Here is a 24036-nt window from a genome sequence, read left to right as displayed (position 1 = left end):
ATGCCACGGCGATGAGCGCCTCCTCTTCATTGCCGGCGGGGTGAACAGCTTTCCATAGCTACCTGCTATGGAAAGCCGTTCACCCCAGCTGACATCGCTGGGCAGGGGGGGAAATAGCTCCGTGTGTATGCACCTTAAAGGTCCATACACACTGGGCGGCATTTTGCCCAGCATGTATGCACAGCGATGATGGCTGACATGGCTGGGCTGAAAAGCGCTCCGTGCATACACACTGAGCTCTTTTCCCCCCTGCACAGCGATGTCAGCGGGGGTGAGCGGCTTTCCATAGCAGGACGAACAGCGGCTCCCAGCGATAAGTGGGAGCGTGCATCAGCGCTCACAGCTCATTATTTGTGCATACACACTGGGCGGCTTTGAGCTGAAAGCAGCTCAACACCCCAAAAGTGACCTGCTTTCAGCTCAAAATCGCCCAGTGTGTATGGGCCTTTACACTTAGTTTGTGACAATAACAGAGTGTATGCGCAACTTCCATGGGGTGTAGTATGGTATGCCGGCGGTCGGGCTCCCTGCGACCAGCATACCGGCGCCGGGAGCCTGATCGCCAGCATACCAACAGTGTGGCGAGCGCAAATGAGCCCCTTGCGGGCACGGTGGCGCACCACACTATTTTATTCTCCCTCCAGGGGGGTCGTGGACCCCCACAAGGGAGAATAAGTGTCGGTATGCCAGCTGTCGGGATTCCGGCGCCGGTAAACTGTGCGCCGGGATTCACGACAGCCGGCATACTGAAGACCACCCCTTCTATGGCATCACGGTTACAATTGTATAGCATAACACTGACCAGCGTATGTCACCTTCACATCTGAAAATCTGAACTTATCTTTTAAGTCCGACCAGTATACACTGCACCATGCAGCTCTAGGATACAAATCAGGTGTGGATCAATAGATCAACACCAAATAACTGACATGCATTAGGTCGACAGGTATAAAAGGCCGGCAGTTGAAAAGTCGACACACAAATGGTTGACACATTAAATTATTATTATTATTATTTTTTTGGGGGGGGAGGGAAGGTTTGGCCCAATTCTTGTATGTTTCATGTCATGTGACCATCATCTGTACGAACGCGTATGCGCGCCACACTTCGGCCAGGTTACTATTCCCATTAGATGGCCATGTGGATAATAAATCAAGCAGATGTTGAGAAAAAAAAAATGTGTAGAACATTAGTGTGTCAACAGTCGTCATGTCAACCTTTTGAACTTTTTGATCTAATACACGTTGACCAATACATTGTCAGTCTATCAACCATAAACCAAACACATCACTACAGCAAGAACACTTAACATGCTCCTGCCACATTTTTTATTTGCTTTTTGAGTAATTATGAATGGGGCGATAGTCCACTTTTCTGGAGCACAAAATGTGAATTAAGATGGTAATTCAGAGTTGTCAGCAATTGGGCAAAACCATGTGCAGTGCAGGGGGGGCAGATGTAACATGTGCAGAAAGAATTAGATTTGGGCGGGTTATATTGTCTCTGTGCAGGGTAAATACTGGCTGCTTTATTTTAACACTGCAATTTAGATGTCAGTTTGAACACACCCCACCCAAATCTAACTCTCTCTGCACATGTTATATCTGCCTCCCCTGCAGTGCACATGGTTCTGACCATCAGTATACTTTTTTTGTTTGCTAGCAACTCTGAATAACCCCCTAAGTTTACAATATTTATTTAACTGGACTTTTGTGTTATAATGCTCAGCAAGAACACTTTATGATAACAGAATTTAAGACTCATAGTCACACTAGAGCACAGTGCTAACGACCAACATACACAACACACTTTCGGATAACTGGCCCATCAATATGGTCTTTGGTGGTATATGGTGGTCATTCCGAGTTGATCGCACATAGAAACTTTTTGCTGCTCGTGCGATCAACTAGACGCCGCCTATGGGGGAGTGTATTTTAGCATAGCAGGACTGCGATTGCTTGTGCAGCCTTGCTATGCTAAAAAAGTTTCCTGCAAAATAAGACCAGGGTCAGACCTACTTAGCCTGTGCGACAGATCCAGCGACGAAGGTCCCGGGATTGACGTCAGACATCCGCCCTCCAAACGCCTGGACACGCCTGCGTTCGCCTCACCACGCCTGGAAAACGGTGAGTTGACGCCCTAGAACGCCTCCCGCCTGTCAGTCTTCTTGCAATCGCCGCTGCAATCACTTTTTATGCTGGCGACGCCGCGCATGCGCAATGTGTGCACCGCGCATGTGCATTTCTGACCCGTTTGCACTGCAGCGATGAATCGCTGTGGGCGAACGGGTCAGAATGACCCCCATGGTATCCCGTGGTGGGACACTGCCTTTAAAAGTAAATCACTTAGGTAAAAAAAACAACAAAGCAGTTAGCAGAGGCTGGTATATAAGTGTGTGAAGTTGGGTGGTCCCTCCAGTGGATGACTGAAACACCTTGTTAGTGTTGATGCAGAACGTACAATCCAGATCTCCTTTTCAAAGTCCCTTACCAGAGTAATTTTACTTATGTACTGCAATCCAAGTTACAGCGCTTATTTGTTATATAATGTTTGCATAGAATTATGTCAAAATGGAAAAAATAATGAAAAAAAAGTTACAAATGGAATATATTAAATGAATAGTTGTTTCATAGATATATAAAGTCAAAGCTAGTCATAACAGCCATTGATTTTGTGTTAAATTCAAGCAAGAACTACACAGAATGCAACTATTATTTCCACTGACTCGATCTAGAACAGAGTTTCTGAAATCCTCACACAACCCAACAGCTCATGTTTTCAGGATTTCTTTAATCGTGCACAGGTAATGTAAGCCGTTTCTGTCTGCAAGTTTTGAAAGACCAATAATATTAAATGCAACTGGTTAGTTTGCTGCAGTTTATGCGCTCTGACCAGTCAGCGCAGCCATTCATTCCTATGGAGAGTGTACCCGAGTTACCTCTCATTTGCAACATGGGCTCCTGGAGGGGGCTGAAGGTTTTGTCAGGGTGCATCCAATTAATAAAATAATACATTCGTGTGCGTGTGTACTGAGAGATGCCTGGCGCAAGTGACCCGCCAGGTTCTGTGCAATTCTGCTAACGGGGGTGTCCTTAAATGCATCTTAGTAACAAAACGAAGCTAAGATGTGGAGGAGACTGTGTTGATTAATTAGATATATAATGCTTGTATATTGTGTGTGACGGAGTCTGTATACGGAGCAGAACAGAACCTGTATTGGAAAAAATCTGCGGCTGCTACATTGTAGCACTTCGTATATATAGGGTCTAATTCAGGTTTGCAAGCAAAGCAAAAAAGCACACAACTGGGCAAAACCATTTTGAATGGCAGGTGGGGCAGATGAAATATGTACAGAGGGAGTTAGATTTGGGTGGGGTGTGTCCAAACCAAAATCTAAATTGCAGTGCAAAAATAAAGCTAACACACAAAAGCTGACAGTATTTACCCTGCTCAGAAATAAATATAACCCACACAAATCTAAAACTCTCTGCACATGTCACATCTGCCCCACCTGCAGTGCAGCATGACTTTTCCCAGTTGTGTGCTCTTTTGCTTTGCTTACAAACCTGAATCAGGCCCATAGATTGAAAGACTCAGTCGCACACAGATATACAAGTGTTACATATCAAATTAATCAGCATAGTCTCCTCGTGCGTCTAATCACATTGCGCCTAAAATGCATTTCTGGCAAAAAAAAGAAGGAAAATAGGCGACTGATGCTAAAATATTCTAACACGATCATGTGTGTCAAGAGGGGCTGTTTGGTATCACTACAGCAACGATGTATGATGACCTATCTGATGTGCCGAGACCCTTGTCATCACCATCACCTTCGTCTAGAAGCAACAGGCCTCCTTGATGACGTAGAATGGCACGGTGTGTTCAGGAACTCATGAAAGTATTCTACACAACACTAAAGAAATGATTGGGGAGGAAATGAAGGCGTTAACATAAAACAGAACTACCAGCAGAGATGTCAGAAACTTTGAAATCGGTTTGACGCTCAAATCAAATACAGTAGCTCTATCTATACGCCAGGAATATCCTATAACCTGTATGAACAAGCAGTTCGAAAGTTGGCATTTATGTTCAAGTCAGGGGGTGGTGGGGGTGGAATTACTTAGCTACAGGACTTACCAGGGGCTTTTATCTATAAATATAGGCTAATAATAATATTCTACGGGGACAGGGGAAAATAAATCTTCGATAACGCAACTCTTTTTCGCTGCCGTAAAAACACATGGATCTGTGAACTTTTCCCGGATCCATGTGTTTTTCACACAAAAATGGGACAGTATTCGTTTGAAAAAAAAAAGAAGCTGCAATTGAATTGCCCAATACCACCATCGGGCAATAAACGACGGTAATATACTGCTTTTTTGCGCACAAATTTAGTGTGATCAGTTGGTTTCCCTTCAGAGTCTGTTTGTTGTTACCAGGCATGTTTTATTACTGTTATGTTCCCAATTGTAAAGCACAAGAAGTAAATGCTGGTGCTATACAAGTAATTGATAATAATTAAAGTAACTTTTCATCGTCTGATAAGGATATTATAGTCTTGTCAAGCTATTAAACTTGTATTCAGAATTAACTGTAGTTACATTTTTGTTATCATGTGTTACATTTTTAGTTTGAAAATGTCACGCTCTTGAGAAGGACTAAAGTTTTCAGTGAGTAAAACATGTCCTTTCATTCAAAAACAAGAAGCTGGGTGGAAAGAATACGTGCTACAAGAATTGTACTTGCAAAGGAAGTCTGTGATGATAAAATCCATTTTCTGAGAAGCAGCTTGTGGAACGTCCCTGGTTTTTACAACACATTTGCTGCCCACAACTTAGCAAGATAACAAAAACTGTTTGGTCACTGATAAACGGCAACATGTTTGCACTAAACTTTTGTTAGAGCAGTGTAAACATTCGTGAATCATGGACCAGCGATGGCATCTCATGTTTTTAAAGATCGTTGCTAATATTTTTTAGAATCCACTCCAGGGACACTTTGAAGCTTAGTGGGTGTCCGATGCACTACGGGGGTCATTCCGAGTTGATAGTAGCTGTGCTACGATCATGAACTCAGACATGCGGGGGGACACCCAGCACAGGGCTAGTCCGCCCCGCATGTCAGTGCCGCCCCCAGCCCCCGCAGACGTGCAAAGGCATCGCACAGCGGCGATGCCTTTGCACTTCAAGAGTAGCTCCCGGCCAGCGCAGCTTTAGCGTGCTGGCCGAGAGCTACTCATCGCTCCTCGGCCCGCAGCGGCTGCGTGTGATGTCAAGCAGCCACTGCAGGCCACTCCCCGCACGGTCCGGCCACGTCTGTGTTGGCCGGACCGCGCCCACGAAACGGCGGCCAAACACCCATCGACCGCCTCTGCCTGTCAATCCGGCAGAGGCGATCGTAACGCAGTGACGGGCGGCCATGCGCCGGCGCATGCGCAGTTCTGACCTGATAGCTACGCTGTGAAAAACTGCAGCGTACGATCAGGTCAGTATGACCCCCTATATTGCTTTTGAGGGTCCAGTTAGCAGCAGCAACCACGTTGGACGCAGCAAATGGTCCCGTATGGTAAACGTATCTTGCTGCATATTTACTAAGTGCTGAAGGTAAGTGAAGCACACACTGGGTGGAATGTACTAAAGGGAAAATGCGGACAAAAATCCAAAAATGCTATACAGTCCAGAACTTGGACCCGGTGGGTTACACCATCTTTAGATCCAATCGGATCCCTCCCAGCAGTCTCCACATCACTGTGCATATGCAGAAGGATGTGTGGGTCCTTAACCCGGAAGTCCTTCCATCACAAAGGCTTGCTCTTATCGGGAGAGCGGTCCGCATTTTTAGGTACATACTGGCGTTATTAATGATAAGATGCAGGCTGTACCGCATTGCGGACGCCATGCTTAGTACATCCCGCCACTGTGCTAACTTCATGCAGGTAAAATTGTTTGTGGGGAGGAAAAAAACAAAAACATTTGACCATTTTGAGAAGCATATTCAATTAGCAAAGGGGCTCACCGCAGGAGGATAGCCTTGACCTTTAACGCTCACAGCTATTCAATTCCAAGTCCATTTCCTCCAATGGTAAACCCACACTTAACCTACCAGTTCCAGGTTACGTGTCCAGAGCTATGGGTATGTGTTACTGGCGGCCAAGATCCCGGCGTTCAGCATCCCAACACTGGGATCCAGGCCGCAGAATGCAGTCAGGGGGGCAAAGCCCCTTGCCGGCTTGCCACACTGCGGGCTCAGTGTTTGTCGGCATGCCGACTGTCAGGATTGAGCCGGTCACATAACTACATCCCGCGTAGCCACACTTACTGATTTCGGTTTGCACCCCAGGAGGGTGCAAGTAGTAAGCACTGTGTCTAATTGAATATGCCCCGAAATATCACTAGATAAGACTGTGACTATGTAACACTTTGAGACTCAACCATACTCATTATGTATTTAAAAAATAACTAAAATCCAGGTTTAAGCGTTTTTGCTTTGTTTCTAAGCCAAGCATTTGGAAAGCAGTGAAGGAGCCGGTGTTGGCCCCTGCTTCCCATCCCAACTTTTGTCACGACAGCTATGCAAGTATTACTCATACCCGTGAACTCAACACATGTCCATTGCAAGATGCTATAGGTTTCAACTAAAGCAAAATGAAGGTACTGCAACTAGGTTTCTTTAAGGAATAGGAAGGATTGAAATTTGCAACATCATCAGAGTAGAGCTCCCTCACATAGATCTTGGTTTTCCCAAAATAGTCCCCTTTTTTTAGAGTCACATTATGGTTTTACTTTATCTGGAAACTCTCACACCGCCTGAGGCGGATCACACCCAGGAGCATAACATGGGAGATCCCAGGGTGCAACCCGCCTCAGACGCCCAACTGCTGCTGTCTGCAACCCGGCATATTGCTGGGTTGGTGACGTCAGTGGGTGATCTCCAAGAGCCACCCGTACACACACAGTGAACGGGAAACGGTTGCATCACCCCGGCTCCCGTTCACACCACACATCAATCCGCGTTGAACACGAGTTTAACCCTGCTCACTACCAGGGTTGGAATACTGGTATTTTACACCTGGCACCTTTCAGACCGCACATGAACATGGGTTATGTACCCGTGTTCATAGCTGGTGGTCTGAAAGGGGTATACAGGAAACGCGAGCTGGATTTAATTGCGTGAGTGAGCTTCAGGGGATATAGATGTCCTCTTTGTTTTCTGTATTATTTGAAATTAAGGGCTCACTAGTAAGGTAAGGGTAGGATCTACCTATAGGCAGGGCCGGCTCCAGGCCTACTAGCACCCTGAGCGATAAAATTTCAAAGCCCTAACCCCCACGCACTCCTGTTAACTGGGCGTGGCCTCACAACTTCATATTATCAAACTATAATATATTTTCACACACCCCTCTACACACACAATTAGCAGCCTTACACAAACAGCCACAGTAGTGTTCCTTACACATAATGTCTCCAGTATAGTGCCAGATACACATAATGACCCCAGTAATGCAGTGCCAGATACACATGATATGCCCCCCCCCAGCAGTGCCAGATACACATGTCCCCAGTGTGCCAGATACACATTTCCCCACAGTGCCCCCCCCTCCCCCCCCCACAAGTACTGCTCACCTCGCTGCTGCTGACTGTTCTTGAGGTGGAAAAGAGAGCGCCTCTCCTGCCCTTCTAGCTCTAATTAGGCACCAGTCCGCGGGCCAATCAAAGCTCACAGTCCGGTAGCGAATCAGGAGCATTAGCTGCCGGTCCGCGAGCTCTGATTGGCTCACGGGCCAGTGCCGCTTACATGGGGGCTGTGGGATACAGTGGGAGGCGGCCCGCGGGACGGACGCTGCTGCTGTAGGGACCTGGCTCCAGGGCAGGCTCTATTGGAACATGCCTGAAGCTGGCCCTGCCTATAGGCACAGCTATTCTTCCACCCATCAGCCACATTTGTAATTTAAATTTTACACTTAATTCTAATAACTATTTTTACTGGTAGATCCGGCGTGAGAGGATAAAGCTCATGGTATGCTTGCTTCACAACTAACTTGGACCCTTTAATGGCTAAAGCTACATAACCAGCCACTGGGCTGTTCTGTGCAACCAAACTCCCTCTGGATCCACGGCCAGTTGAAAACCAGGGCTGGGCAAAGTTTTGGAGATGGGCATGAGGGGAGGGATCAATAAGCAAGTTGTAATCACTGACATTGTGGATTCTCAATGGTCAACCCGCTCAGACACGCCAGGGAGTCCGGATGATAGATCAACACCATATGTTTGACATACATTAGATCGACAGGTACAAATGGTTGACATGATAATGGGCGACACATTTGGTCAACAAAATGTTTTTCTTTCCAACTTTTTCATCATTAAGCATTCTCGTGGACTACCATTAGGAATCGTAAACTGCGCCAAGCGCATCGATAGCGGAGCGAGGCTCCTTGCACGAAGCGTGGCAAGGGTACGTTTCCACTATATTGTTTTAGATATGGTTAAATATACAAAATGACACACACAAATAAAAAAAGGCGACCTTTCCAATCCGGTCATAATGATACAGAGCTGAATGCAAGATGAGAGTGTAACTACACAGTGAAGAACCAGGATATTCACGTGTCTGCGAGGTTGTCTATACGCCGGGCTTCACAGCATTCTTCAGTATAAGTATGCTTTTGCACTATCACTATCACTAGTTCCAAAAGATCTGTCTGAAAACATTTAGGTGTTGGGTCTTTCCCATTCAAATCACCCAAACAAAATGTAAAGGTCCACCAGCCACTTTTTTTTTACAATTTTTTTTTAAAGTTAAGAGAGGATGTCAAAACAACTATTACTGCCAAAAATCTCGACTGTGACAATTTGTTTATTAAATATTGATTTTTCAATTGTTTACTAATTGCAGCTTCTTTATCCAATTTATTTTGAAGTATGACGGGTGTTTATTAAGGATTCACCATGAAATTTGGACCCCTAAAGGTAACTCATCCTCCCGAATCCAAAAATCCAACCCAAATTATTTATCTGCTTTACGTTTCCAGTCATGGTAAAAATGCACGTTTTTCGAAAATATTTCAAAACGCTAGGTTCAATCAACATTAGATATCCCAATTTTTCTTATGTGCTTAACAAAAGTATACATTATTACCATAAAAAAAATCAGCATGGTACTCCATTTCATAGTGGAGAAAAAAAAATTATGAAGTTGATGTTCAATTACTGTTGTACCGCGTACATAATTAAACACAAGAAATCATGCGACACGGTTCCCATTCACAAGATAGGGAGAGGCGGCGCTGGAGATGAGCTCATCCCCCGGCGGCGCCTCCACCCCCGCCCCTGCTGCTGCTGCTGCTGCTCCCTCCGCTGCTATGGCAACCGACCCGGTATATTGCCGCGTCGGAAAGCCAGCAGCGGAGTGCAAATGCCGGATCCCACCCGGTAAGTACACGTTTGTCTTACCGGGTAGGATCCGGCATTTGCAGTCTGAATGCAGCATAAACTTGAAAGAGCTTTATCTTGCTTTCAAATACAGTTTTTCAGACATCCAAGTTGGATTGTCTCAGGACTGTTCCTTGCGACCTACATGGTGTGTTAAGGGCCCTACAGACTGGGTGACCCACCGTCGAGCTGCCTGACCGCCAATAAGGCTGACGGGCGACCCAGTGGCGCAGGAGAAGGGGGGTTTGGGGTAGTTAAGTTTCTTCACTCCCCCCCCGTCACCCTGGCACCACAGCAATGCATGCTACTATGGACAATCTCGTCCATATTGACCTGCATGCATAAGCGATGGGGCACCAACAAATAACGAGCGCGGGGCCGCGCATCGTTAATAGTTGGTGCCTACACACTGCACGATATGAACGAGTTCTCGTTCATTAATGAACGAGAACGTTCATATCGTGCAGTGAGATCTACCAGTGTGTAGGGCCCTTTAGTTAGCGTTGCTGCAAGAGGTATGCATTCTGTGTGTGTTTGCGAAACTCACCAAAGCGTAAAAAATGATTGGTTGCTGCTCTACCAGTAAAGATGGACTACAAATACCTAACTGATATCCTTGTTTGTTTTTCAGTCTCAAAAACTTGTATGCTTCCTCGATGTGATAAATGCCCAGGTCTGGAAGCACTTCAGAAAATAGTTGAAAAACTTTTTCATGATAGTGACACATGGATGATAAGGACACAATTATTTATAAGCATGGGGTCCACACTGACCAAAGTAAATTGGTTACAATCACTAGTACTGTGGAACAATTCCTTGCAGAAAATTATTAATTTGTGTGTCAGTATGCTATTCAAAGGTTCCACTGGGACACTTCACAAACAACACTTCACCCATTTGCTGTACACAGACAGAGCCACGATCATCTAAGCTGTGATGCGGGCACACGGCATACGCATTGCGGCATAATGCAAATGCGCTGTGCTACGACTGATCACAGCTGGCGTTCGATCCACAGGCTTCCATTGGCGTGCACTTGCGAGCACACTTGCCGCGAGGCAATGATTAGCATGGCTACATCTCTTTTTTAGGAAAGATGATTGTGTAACACTTTAAACTGTGTGAGTCTGTGTTATAACTGATACTCGTGACCATGAAGCCATAACACTGCATGCCTTCATTACGGTAGTTATGAAACACTTAGCGGAACTATTACTAACATTTGAATATGTTCACTACTTTAGTGATGGTGCTAGTAAACGTCTAGTCACCCACACCAGTCTGCAAGCAGTGGAAACTCATCACATCTTGACAACTTTGGACCTGTGTATGTGGGCTGAAAAGATACATGGCATAAAGTGTTTCTTCGTATCACAAAATGAAATACAAGACTGCACAACCAAGCTGCATAGTCTTCTAGAAACAGCAAAGACTGTGGTAGGAACACTAGCTCATCACCAATTTTGGCCTATTAGTTATAATGAACTACACATATTCCGATTGTCATCAGATGACATGAAGACAGCAGGAACCACAGTTTGGGAGGTATCCAATTACAGGTGAAAATACATCTGGCGATTTTTGCCGATGTTTCACCCATTTTTTTTTATTATTTTTTTATAGGCTATCCAATTTGGTCATGTTAATTTAGCACGGCTAACTGCATAACCCCTTTAGTGTCACTATGACCACAGTCACACAAATAAACGTAGACAAAAGTGATCTGCAACCTGGAACATACATAGCAGCAGTGTATGATAACATCTGGTACATTGGGTATATCATTCAATGAAATGAGGAGGAACAAGAGGTGCTGGTACCATGCTGATTTTTTGTGTAGTAATAATGTATACCTTTGTTAAGCACCTAAAAAAACATTTGGGATAGCTAATGTCGATTGAACCTAGCCTTTTGAAGTCTTTTCGAAAAACGTGCTTTTTTGCCATAACGCAACATGCAAGACAGATAAAGTGATTTGGTTTGGATTTTTGGATTTGGGAGGAAGAGTTACCTTAGGGGTGCAAATTTTTTGGTAATTCCTTAATAAACAACCGTCATACTTCAAATAAACTGGACAAAGAAGCCGCGATTAGTAAATAATTTAATAAATTGAAAAATCAATATTTAATAAACAAATTGTCAGACAGTCGAGATATTTGGCAGAAATAGTCTATTTTTTCTGACATCCTCTCTTAACTAAAAAATCTGAGATGGGTGGTGGACATGCCTGGTTGAACTGACATGGAATGACCCGGTTTCTAAGAGACTCACAAGTCAAAAACATCTAGGCGTATACGGTCATATGTGCAACTCTGTGTAGCCCGCAATTCCATAGACACACCTTTGCAAAACTTTACTTGTGAGTGAACGCCCCATTACTACTCAGGTATGACACCTTAGCCGCAAGTGGCTAAGTTGCGTACAGCTCAGCCTTGCCTGTATCTGCATGTGCTTGGTTCTAGAATATGTACAGAGTGGAAACACTATAGGTATGTGCTAAGCAGTGAAATGGGTTCAGCTCTGGATGATCACCAATCTGTGTAACCCAATCTTAGGCTTGGCAAAATACAAGGATAAATAATATCAGAACTATGACATGTAGGACCTGATTCAGTGTCGCATGCAGATGTGGCTGCGTATTTTGCTGCAGCCACGTCTGCATCTTTATGCTAATAATGAGCAGCATTTCTTCAAAACTAAGGGGAGATGTACTGAGCAGTGAGCCAGTGGAGAAGATGCCCATGGCAACCAATCATCATTGATGTAACATTTATAATTTGGATACTATAGAAGTATACAGAGCAACTGATTGGTTGCCATAGGCAACTTCTCCACTGACTCACTTCTCCGATTTTATCACTGCTTAGTACATCTCCCCCTTAGGGGTAAACTTACTAAGAAGGGAGTAAAACTCCCATCTTAGTAAATTTACACTAAGATTCTCACTTTTAGGGCGGCATCTAAATGATATATCACGCCCAATCTCCTATCTAAAGTGATCCCCGTTATTGCGCATATCACGCCCATAGTTATCAGGTTCAGCTGCGTAAAGGACTGAGCGCCCTCGCGACCCCAGGGGTAGCGAGCTGAAACGACTACACCACGCCCATCAGCAGAAACAAAACGGGTGTGGAAGGGGGTGCAAAGAATTGAATACTGCCCATAGAGTCTTATGGCAGTGCTATTCTGTCTAGGTATGTCTTTAGATGCACCACCGGATGCACCTATGGCCAGGGCTGTCTTAACAGCATTGTAGACCCCGGGTAATGCAATGCACTGGGGTCCCTACACATCCTTTCACAGGAATAAATCAAAAAGATAATAACTTACCCCTCCTGCAGTCCTGCGCCATCTCTCCACATGCTTCCATAGAGTAAATGGCTGTCAGCACTCAGATTGGTGGATAACTCCAGCTATCCACCAATCAACATGCTGACAGTCATTCACTGTCTGGCTGCAGGCTTGGAGGCAGGTAGAGAATGTGAAATACACAGAGTGGCCTGGCAGCAATCAGAGAAGCTGGGCAGCATTCTCTACCGGCCTCCCAAGAACTGTCCCAGCCGATCCTGCTTGAAGGCCCCTAGAATCGTACCGCTGTCAGACACGCACGCGCCTGCCTAGCCAACCTTTACCTCTGAGAAACGCCCATAAAACTCCACACTCCCTGCATCCAAAGATTCGTTCTGCATCTCAGGGCGACTCAGACACATGCCCAGTACTAAAAACATCGGGCAACTGCGTGCATATTGGCATTGGGTGCGACTGAATCAGTCCGGAATGCTGATGGTAGTAAAACTGAATATAACTAATCGGTCTAAACCAAACTGTTTTTCCTCATAACTTCTCTTCCGCCGCTTCATCATTTCTGGAAATATGTTGGGTCTCAGGGCTTCCTTCACATGTGCGGCTATAAACAGTTCAACAAAAAACAGGAAATTGTGTCATGCATAGTTTTATGAGGAGAATAGTGTGTAACGCTGCACTCTAGTAACGGATGGCTATCTGCTGCTGCCGCACTAGAATTGTTACCACAGCAACTCCAAGAATTGTAACCGGACAGATGCAAGTGTGATGTAGCACCAACTCAAGAAACTTGTGGACCACCTGTTGCAGTGGAACTAGGAATCCCACAATAACTTGTATAGGTAAATCAGAAAGGAAAATATCAGTTATATATGGTATAGACGAGATCGGTAGGTTATCCTGGTTGTCGAGATGCTGGCAGTCATATGACAGACACCATCACCCCGACATTGAATCCTCAATGTCGGAGGGGGTAAGTCCCCCCCCTCCCCCACACACACACACACTTCCGTACCCTAACCCTCCGGCGGTGGCAGCTAGGGATAACCCCCCACCCCTAGTGCCTAACCCTACCCCTTCCCCCCAACAGTGTCCCTGATACTTACCTTTGGGATGTCTGGCGCCGGTCACATGACTGCCTGCATCCAGGTATGGACAAGTAGGAACATTTACACTGATTAGCTCCCTGCAAAGAACTTAAGCATAATTGGAAATGAAAAGAATGCGGCTTATAGAACCCACCCACTGCCTTTACCATAGCCTAGTCCTCTTCCAAAGATGTTCATATATACATACACACAATATTATATATATATATATTTATTTGAAACACATACATACACATACATACACGTACGTACACACACACACACACACACACACGTCTGCAACTATCATTAGTAAACTGCATTTCAGGCTTTCAGGTTAAGTTGACCACATGTAGGGGAAATGTTTCAGAAGTTAGATATAAAGCAGAAAGAGATAAAGTACTAACCGATCAGCTCCTAATTGTTATTTTACAGGCTATGCTTATTGGTTACCATAGGTAGCTTCTCCACTTTATCTCTCTCCAAGATTTGATAAATCTCCCCTACAGCGAGATTTTTTCCCCCCCAGTTAGAGCAATGCGACCATATCCAATTGGGTATGGCAGAAACATGGGTCAAATAACTCCATACTTACGGGGTGTGTGGAATAATGATTCAATTGGAAAAGGCAGGAAAAAAAGGGTGGTCTTCTGTATGCCGGCGGTCGGGCTCCCGGCGCTCAGTACACCGGCGCCGGGAGCCCGACAGCCGGCATACCGACACATATTTTCCCTCGTGGGGGTCCACGACCCCCATAGAGGGAGAATAAAATAGTGTGGCGCGCGTAGCGCGCCTCCGTGCCCGTAGCGTGGCGAGCGCAGCGAGCCCGCAAGGGGCTCATTTGCGCTCGCCACGCTGTCTGTAAGCCGGCGGTCGGGCTCCCGGCGCCGGGATGCTGGTCGCCGGGAGCCCGACCGCCGGCCAGCCGTAGTGAACCCGGAAAAAAAGACTGGCGAAAAAGACAAAAAACCCTTGTTTGGGAGCACTCATTTGTTATAGTAGAAATAGTATGTGTAATGAAAAATATTAAAACATAACCTTTAATTAATCCTGGAATAAAAAAACTTTTGGACAAGAAATTGGGACTCGTGTCTAGTGTTATCTATTTATGTAAAAATCTTGTTTAACCTTTTTAACAAATGAGGTACAAGATGATTGGGAAGGTGAAAATATCAGAGGGATGGTGAAGGATACCAAATGGTTTCTTAGGATCCAGGGTATCCAAGAGGTCACTGTGCATGCCTGAAATATGGATATCAATGGTAGGACAATATATGTGAGATTCTTAGGCTAGTCAAGGTAGGACTCAAGATAAATGCAAGAAGGGTGGAACGAAGAATGCAATAGGGCTTCCCTAGGTGAAAGAAGGGGGGGGGGGGGGGCACTGCACCTGGTATTCTCAGGAGGTTTCCCGTCCTAGTACTGACCAGGCCATGCCTGCTTAGCTTCCGAGATCGGACAAGATCGGGCATATTCAGGGTAGTATGGCAGTGGGCCATTATTGGAGGGAAAAGAAAAGAAAAAAAAAAAGGAAAAAAACACTTCTATTTTCTGTACTCTACATAAATCAGTACCACGATAGTCTGAGATGGTTTTTCCAGATGAGAGAGTGTGTGGGGGTTTGTGGGATATAGGGCAGGTTTTTTCCTTAAAAATGGCCCACTGCACCTGGTATTCTCAGGAGGTTCCCCTTCCTAGTACTGACCAGGCCATACCTGCTTAACTTCCGAGATCGGACAAGATCGGGCATATTCAGGGTAGTATGGCCGTGGGCCGTTAATGAAGGAGAAGGAGAGGTCACACTCTGCTTACTGTACTTTACATGAATCAAGACTGAAATGGTATTTCCAGAAGAGAGTGTGTGTGGGTAATGAATAAAGTAGAAAGAAAAGGGAAATATCGATACAATGGAAAGGTGTTGAGTATATATGTCTCCAAATGGGAGATCTGATAATGATAAATAATCATAGAGAACACCTCCAAAAGTTCAAAGAATCGCTATGTGACATTGTGGATGATATACTCACAGAAAATGTGAAGCATTATAGATAGTGTGTTCACAGAGAAAATATATGGTTAAATAGCTAAATTATGCTCTGCAGATGCAGGGTTGCTTACTACCCCTTTTCCACTTACGAGCACGGGTCGCAGCCGGGAGCCTGACACGGGAGCTGCCCCCTGCTGCGACCCGTGCTCGGCCCCTTTCCCATCAGCAGTCACAACCCGGCATATGCCGGGTTGGTGACGCTTCTAGTGACGCGGCAGGGGCGGCGCAGGGAGATCACATGATCTCCCAGCGCCGCCCTTCCATACAGTGTAAATGGGAGCCGTGTCGCATCGACACGGCTCCCGTTTACACTACAACCCTACCCGGATCATTCCCGTGTCCTACCCAGGTAAATAGCCGGGTAGGATTCACGGGTCACTTGATCCGGGTTTACCCTTTTCCACTTGCAAAAAACACGGGTAAATGCGCGCCCCTGTGCATTTACCCGTGTTTTTTGAGCTAGTGGAAAAGGGGTATAGGAGAGAACCACACAGTAAATTGAGAGCTCAAGGCTGGCTCGCAAAGAATTAGAAAGCAAAAATGTGCACTGTTGCTTGCTCCATAAGTACAGAAACAAATTAATGAGTGAAAAGATATAGGTTTAGAGCTCAAGGCTGGCTCACAATAAATGCATTAGAAAATAATTTACAATCAATTGCTGCTGTTAATAAATGACATGCAATAGAAAAATACATTAATGTAAGAAACGAATAGCATAAATCTGATTGATGTCCATTGGGGCATGAGCGGGGAAGTGATGAGGAATAAATTGTGAATAGTCCTGTGAGTACTATATACAATGCTCCTGTAGCTATACAATACTGCTGCAGGAGCAGGTTGTTCTGGGGGAGAGGAAATGGTCAAATCCTGGTGGTCTAGAGTATATTACCACAACCGCAATGTGTGCGGCCAGTGTTGTCCAGGAATCCCCCAGGCGTTCAGAGGCTCTCGTGACCAAGCCTATCTAGGTGAAACGTACGTCGAGAGACGTCCTTCGGTGACGTCATCGCAGCAACGCCCAGTCCGGAAGCGGGTGGCTGCGTCCATCACTGCCAGCGGGTGAACGCCTGGGGGTTTCCTGGACAACACTGGCCGCACACATTGCGGTTGTGGTAATATACTCTAGACCACCAGGATTTGACCATTTCCTCTCCCCCAGAACAACCTGCTCCTGCAGCAGTATTGTATTTCAGGCATGCACAGTGACCTCTTGGATACCCTGGATCCTAAGAAACCATTTGGTATCCTTCACCATCCCTCTGATATTTTCACCTTCCCAATCATCTTGTACCTCATTTGTTAAAAAGGTTAAACAAGATTTTTACATAAATAGATAACACTAGACACGAGTCCCAATTTCTTGTCCAAAAGTTTTTTTATTCAAGGATTAATTAAAGGTTATGTTTTAATATTTTTCATTACACATACTATTTCTACTATAACAAATGAGTGCTCCCAAACAAGGTTTTTTTTGTCTTTTTCTCCTGCCTTTTCCAATTGTAGTCTAACCTACAAAATTCCTGGGAGCACCGCCAATCATTAGCAGTTTAAGATTCACTTGATAACTGTATGCATATTGGTATTTCATCGTAATAATTATTTTGGTACCTTAGTAAAATTGTCTGACTAGTGCGGTTCCACACAAAATACTTTTCTGAATAATGATTCAACCCTGAACTTCTTGCCGGCTTCTGTGATTCGATGACTGCATCCAAAGACAGCATCAGATCATCCATGAACATCGGACATCTGGTTAACCCTCAGGTTCCTCAAGATGCCCGGCCAAACCAGTAACAACTGGCTTCCCCACGCCCAGAAAACGGGGCTCAACACCCCCTTTATTTTGGAAAGGTCCATCTCCATGCAACCAAAAGGCTGCAGACTGTCACTTACCTGATGTCCGAAATCTGTGCAGTGCGGCTCCTCCAGAGACCATCAAAAATCAGGCCCTAGGCTCGAACCTCGCCCCCAATTGTCCTGATTAAGGGGTCTATTCATGAAGCAGTGAAAATAATGGAGAAGTGAGCCTGTGGAGAAGTTGCCCATGGCAACCAATCAACTGCTCCGTACAACTGTATAGTAGGCAAATAATAAATGTTACTTCAATGCTGATTGGATGCCATGGGCAACTTCTCCACTGGCTCTTCATTCTTTTCACTGCTTCATCAATAGACCCCTTAGGGCCTAATTCAGAGATGGACGGATATGCATCAGCAAATCTCTGCGAATGCTGCAGCCGATGGTATGTCTAGGGAGATTCCTACCGATGATACTCTAATCCGCAGTGGGGCGCATAAAACCGCACTGTCAGACATCGGCCATATCATCAGACTTCAGAGAAACACTACAGCAACAAAGGTGAGATTCCGCACAGAACTGATCTCAGGATGTGGTCACTCATACTTAAATATATCTGTCCAACATAATAAACAGTATCATCCAAAAACTGGATAGCAACACGCTGTTGGTGGTGCTCCCAAGAGTCACACAATATATGCACATGTCCAAGGAGAGAAAGACGACTCTTTTGGCTGGCGCACTCTTCTTCAGATAATAAATAAAGTGTAACTTTTGTTAATACACATTAAAATTGCCATCCATCCCGGTACCAGCAGATAGTAACAATCATTAACGGCACAACAATAACACAAAAATAACACTTCAGGTATTGTATCTGAAGTGTCTATCAGCTGAGTGATTAGTAGTATTATGCATATGGACAGGGGCGTTTCAACAAAAGGAGGGGACCAGTGTGCAGACTCCAGGTGGGCCCCCTACTCTCTACAGTTCAGTGGGTTCCGGCACTGTGCCAGAGTCTACTGCGCACGTCTCCAGAAGCATGGCGTCCACCATTTTCTGGAAACGAAGTTCACTACTATCGCCCGGGGGGAAAAAAATCAGGTCATTTTCCGCCTGGTAAACGCTGGCTATAACCGGACAGCCCGATAATAGCATCAGGCTAATAAGACAGTTTTTGCTGTGCGGTAAATTAGTGTCGGCAATACGATACCGCAAATAGACATACAGTATATTGTTAAAAGAACACAAGGCATCTATAATGATGCCAAGAAACGGTGAAGATATGACATAAGAGTATATGGACACTCTAGGATTTAAGGTAAAATCTAGAAATAATATCCAATCCAATTCTATTTTGTGTCCAAAACCGTACTCTCCCTGGTAGTTAGTGCCTTCAATATCCATTCGGTATCAGTCTTTTACAATATGGACTAAATTAGTGTGGTGTTATCTGCATGTACATATATAGTGTATGTATGGAGAGCAGACTGATGACCATAAAGTGTCTGACCCGAGTAGGGTTCTCAAATGTGACCCTGTTGATATAGAAGAATTAGTGCGAGTCACAGCGTTATCGATCTCAAGTAGTCCCCCACCCTGCTTCCGTATGCTGCGTATGAGCAGTGAACAGGTGGGTGAGAGGGAACAGACTGGAGATAAACGAATACCCCTTTCACACCGCTATTGGCGGGTCACACCCGGGAGCCGTACACGGGTGCTTCCCGGGTGTGACCCGCCTCAGGACCCTTTACACTGGCATCTCCAGTCCAGCATATTGCCGGGTTGGTGATGCGTGCGGGGGCAGCGGTGCCCACCCATTCAGTGTGAACTGGAAACGGGTCGCATCGAACCAGCAACCCGTTCACACCACACAGGGTTGAAACCATGCTCAACCCTGGTCACTATTGAAGTACCGGGTCGCACGACCTGGGATATTTCCCCTGGGCCCTTTCAGACTGCACAGCAACCCAGGTTATGTGGGCTCATGTGCAATAACACGTGTTAGACGCTGGCAAGGAACTACTTAAGACCATTTTTTTAAAGGATCGTATTAGATAAAAAGGACAACAACTGTAGACTTAAAAAAATGTAAAGTTTATAAACGGTAACAAATAGTCTTGGGCAGTAGTGCATTACAAATATGGCATCCGGTCTTTAGGTCGACAATCATTAGGTCGACATACATTAGGTCAGCATAGTTAATAGGCCACCACATGAAAAGGTCGACATAAGGTTTTTTTTTTTTAAGTTACATTTTTTTTTCATACTTTACGATCCACGTGGACTACGACTGGGAAGAGTAATCTGTGAAGCGAGACATGCGAGGGGTACACTGTGCACTAGTTGGGGTTCCCGGTCACTTTACAAAGAAAACGACACCCCACAAAAAAACAACAACCTCATGTCGACCTTTTTTCATGTCGACCTAGTCACTGTCGGCCAATAGTGGTCGACCTAGTTACTGTCGACCCAGCGATCCAAACCCACAAAAAAAAAAAAATCCTGACCTATGCCATTCAATACATGAGAAAAAAAATAGGGGGAGTCTTATTGTTCGATTCATTATTTATTTATTTTTTTCATGTACGTATTGTTTGTTGGAGAAAATCCCAGGTCACCGTAGATGTTCTGAGATGGGGAGAGCAAATTCTCTAGTAATTCTATACAAATGGAAAGTACCTACTAATTATCATCCACCTTCCCATGAAATCTAAAGCTGCACGTAAAAATTATAATCAAAGACCAAAACAGTAATGTACGTATAAGCATTTATGTATACAAATTTCAGCTCAAGTTCTGATGCAATCACATCAGCTTTTATTCTAAAGAAGTAACACAAATCCATTACAAGTCATCAGGGAGATATAGAAGCCCTGTAACCGCTCTCAATGCCTCATACAATTCAGTCTCATCATTTACATTATCCAATGTATTATATTCATCCGTGATCTTAGTCACTGCAGAGTTCTAGAATAAAAGGCCCAAGACTCCCTTAGGACATCTTAGTTACAGGTAGCCCCCTTTTTTGTTTTAACATAAGTGTCCATACATTTGTAAAAGGGTAATGTCCACAATGGGACAATTTATTCGCATATGGGATTAAACACATTATCACTGTATAGCATTAAATATATTCATTTAAACAGAATTAACTATATGGGCCAGAAGTTTCAATACTAACAACAACAAATAAAATGATCAATTCACCAAACATGCCTTATTTTAGATGTATTGTCATTTACGTATTAAAATAGGGAAGTGTTTTCCATAGTAACCAGATTCTGGTTGTCATAGTAGGAAACGTCTGATTGGCTGCTATACGCAACACCACTTTCCTACAACGTGTGGATGTTTTAGAGATTGTCCCCCATTTCCTCACTCTCTGTGCATATGTCACAGTCCGTTTCAGTTTGCAAAAGATCACAGTGGCAGCGCACGGACGCTTTGTAACTGCAGAACCGCTATAAAAACGTGCAAATATGCTCAACAGCAGGCCTGGACAACCTGTGACTCTCCAGCTGTTGTGAAACTACAAGTCTCAGCATGCCTTGCCACAGTTTTGCTAATAGAGAATGATAAAACTGTGGCAGGGAATGCTGGGATGTGTAGTTTCACAGCAGCTGGAGAGCCATAGGTTGGACAGGCCTGCTCTACAGGATATATTTATAATTAGAGATGTGCATCGGTCCATTTTTGCTGGCTTTGGTTGTAATTTGTTGTCCAGTTTTGGATTCGGTTTTGGAATTTTAGACGTGAATGGTTTTGTATATTATTTATTTATTTAATTTTTTTCAATTGACAATAACATATTTTGGGCATGTTCCTAGAGTATTACTAACCTCAATAACATTAATTTCTAGTCATTTACAGACAATTTTGGCAACCTCACAGCTGACAATATTGTTTTCAACTTTTCACCAATATTGGCCAAAGGCTGCAGCGAGCTGGCTGGTTACAAGTAACAGAGCAGCGGAACAAGCACGCAGCACATTACACCACACTGTAATATCATATTACTGCATACGGTAGTACCCCTTATACACTTTACACCACAGTAGAGCTCTTATACACATTACGCCACGCAGCAGAGTCCCATATACACGTTACGCTAGACAGCAGAGCCCTTATAAACATTATGCTAGGCAGCAGAGCCTCTCCCAGCAGAGGTTGTAGAGGCTAAGACAGTACAGCAATTTTAACATGCATAGGACAGACATATGGGTATCCTTACAAAGAAATAAGGATCAAATAGGGTTAGTAGTAACAACATGGTTAAAAAGGGGAAGACTAGATGGGCCAAGTGGTTCTTATCAGCCGTCAAATTCAATGTTTCTAGGTTTATACACATTACGCAAGACAGAAGAGCTCTTATACATGTTACACCACAAAGCAGAGCCCTTATACACATTACGCCAGACAGAAGAGATCTTATACATGTTACGGCACACAGCAGAGCCCTTATACACATTATGCTAGACAGAAGAGTCCTTATACATGTTACGCCACACAGCAGAGCCCTTATATAGCTGCAGTGCTGTTTACCCTGTACCCTAGAGCTGCTTACCTAGGCTGCAATCACTGCGGGAGCTGGGAGAGGTGGCGCTAACTGACTGCACAAGAGCCGGCTGCCCGCCGGTGAGATGTACTGTATATTAGTAATAAAATCATAGTGTGCGCCCGGAAGATTGCGGCGGCAACGGTGACCCGGTGTAGAGATGCCTGTCAGATCCAATAAGTGGTGTCTAATTCTATGGTGTCTAATATATTATTGCCTATATACCAGAAGTTACATAAATGCACTAGATAAGAAAAATGTTTAAAAAATAAAAAAAAATCAGTCTATGGAATGCCCATAGTTACCGACAGTGACCAAATGGCACAAACTACAATAATACTGATACTTCCTACAGATGGTAGATGTGCAGTGATGGAGGTAAGTAACTGGACAAGAGCCGAGTCCAGGGCTGTCTTGACAGCATTGTTGGTCCTGATCAAAGCAATGTACTGGGGACCCTACCCAGCCAGTCATGGAAATAAATAATAATAATTAAAAAAAGAAATCATAACTTACCCCTCCTGCGCCCGCTCTCCACATGCTTCAATAAAGTGAATGGCTATCAGCCCTATGATTGGTGGATAGCTTCCGTCATCCAACAATCAGCATGCTCACAGCCATTCCCTGTCTGGCTGCAGGTTGGGATTCACAATCAGGAGTGCCAGGGAGCATTCTCCACCTGCCTCCCAAGACGCTCCGGAGGTGCCCAGCCTGCCTCTGCTTGAAGGCACCTAGAATCACTGGGCCCTGAACAGTGATATAACAAAACTGGGTAATAACAAACAGTCATAGAGGTAGGAAGGCCCTGCTCGCAAGCTTACAATCTATAGGGAAATAGGCACAAGGATAGGTGCTATCTATTGCATAGTTGTCCACCATATTGTAAAGATTCTTGGTGGGCTGTGTGATATGGTGATACAGCAATGATGAACCGGGGTAGAGAGGAAGGGAAAGTGAAGAATGAGAAGACATGTGAGGAAATGTGTGGACTGTGCAGAGTGGATGCAATTTGATAGGAAGGTTTATGAAAGTTATGTGAGCGGTTCTAGAATTTGATACGCTTGCCTGAAGAGGTGAGTTTTCAGGGAACGCTTGAAGGTTTGGAGAGTCTTATTGTGCGTGGTAGGGAATTCCACAGAGTGGGTGCAGCCCGATGAAAGTCCTGCAATCATGAGTGGGTGCGAGTAATGAGCGTGGATGAGAGATGCAGATCTTGTGAAGAGCAAAGAGGTCAAATTGGGAGATATTTTAAGATAAGCGAAGTGATGTACGTTGGTGTAGTTTGGTTAATGGCCTTGTGTGTGAGTAAAAGTATTTTATATTGAATATGGTAGAATACAGGTAACCAATGGAGGGACTGACAGAGCAGATCTGCAGACGATGAACGTCTAGCGAGGAAGATTAGCCTCGCAGCTGCATTCGGAATGGATCGTAGTGGTGAGAGTCGCGTTTTGGGAAGACCGGTCAGGAGACTATTGCAATAATCAATGCGGGAGATAATGAGAGCATGGATTAGAGTTTTTGCTGTGTCTTGTGTAAGGTATGGCCGTATTTTGGATGTTTTTTAGATGCATGTAACAAGATTTTGAGACAGATTGAATGTGGGGAACAAAGGACAGTTCTGAGTCAAGGATGACACCTAGGCAGCGAGCTTGTGGGGTAGGGATGATTGCTGAGTTATTAACAATGATAGAGATAATAAGATTTTACTTACCGATAAATCTATTTCTCGTAGTCCGTAGTGGATGCTGGGGACTCCGTCAGGACCATGGGGAATAGCGGCTCCGCAGGAGACAGGGCACAAAAGTAAAA

At 44.7% G+C, this 24036-nt stretch overlaps 1 protein-coding gene and 2 pseudogenes across 3 annotated transcripts in view; all 3 read right to left on the bottom strand.

The window, feature by feature from the left end:
• LOC134980552 (RAC-alpha serine/threonine-protein kinase) overlaps window positions 1-24036 on the bottom strand; it is a 203352-nt gene that overhangs the window by 144824 nt on the left and 34492 nt on the right. The gene's annotated exons all lie outside the window — the stretch shown is intronic.
• Window positions 15201-15318, bottom strand: LOC134981706 (5S ribosomal RNA; annotated as a pseudogene).
• On the bottom strand, window positions 15479-15596 carry LOC134981970 (5S ribosomal RNA; annotated as a pseudogene).

This window comes from Pseudophryne corroboree, chromosome 12, assembly GCF_028390025.1.
Source record: "Pseudophryne corroboree isolate aPseCor3 chromosome 12, aPseCor3.hap2, whole genome shotgun sequence".
In the NCBI taxonomy this organism is placed as follows: domain Eukaryota; kingdom Metazoa; phylum Chordata; class Amphibia; order Anura; family Myobatrachidae; genus Pseudophryne; species Pseudophryne corroboree.
Note: the sequence above shows the minus strand (reverse complement) of the source record. Positions and strands in the feature narration are given on the sequence as shown.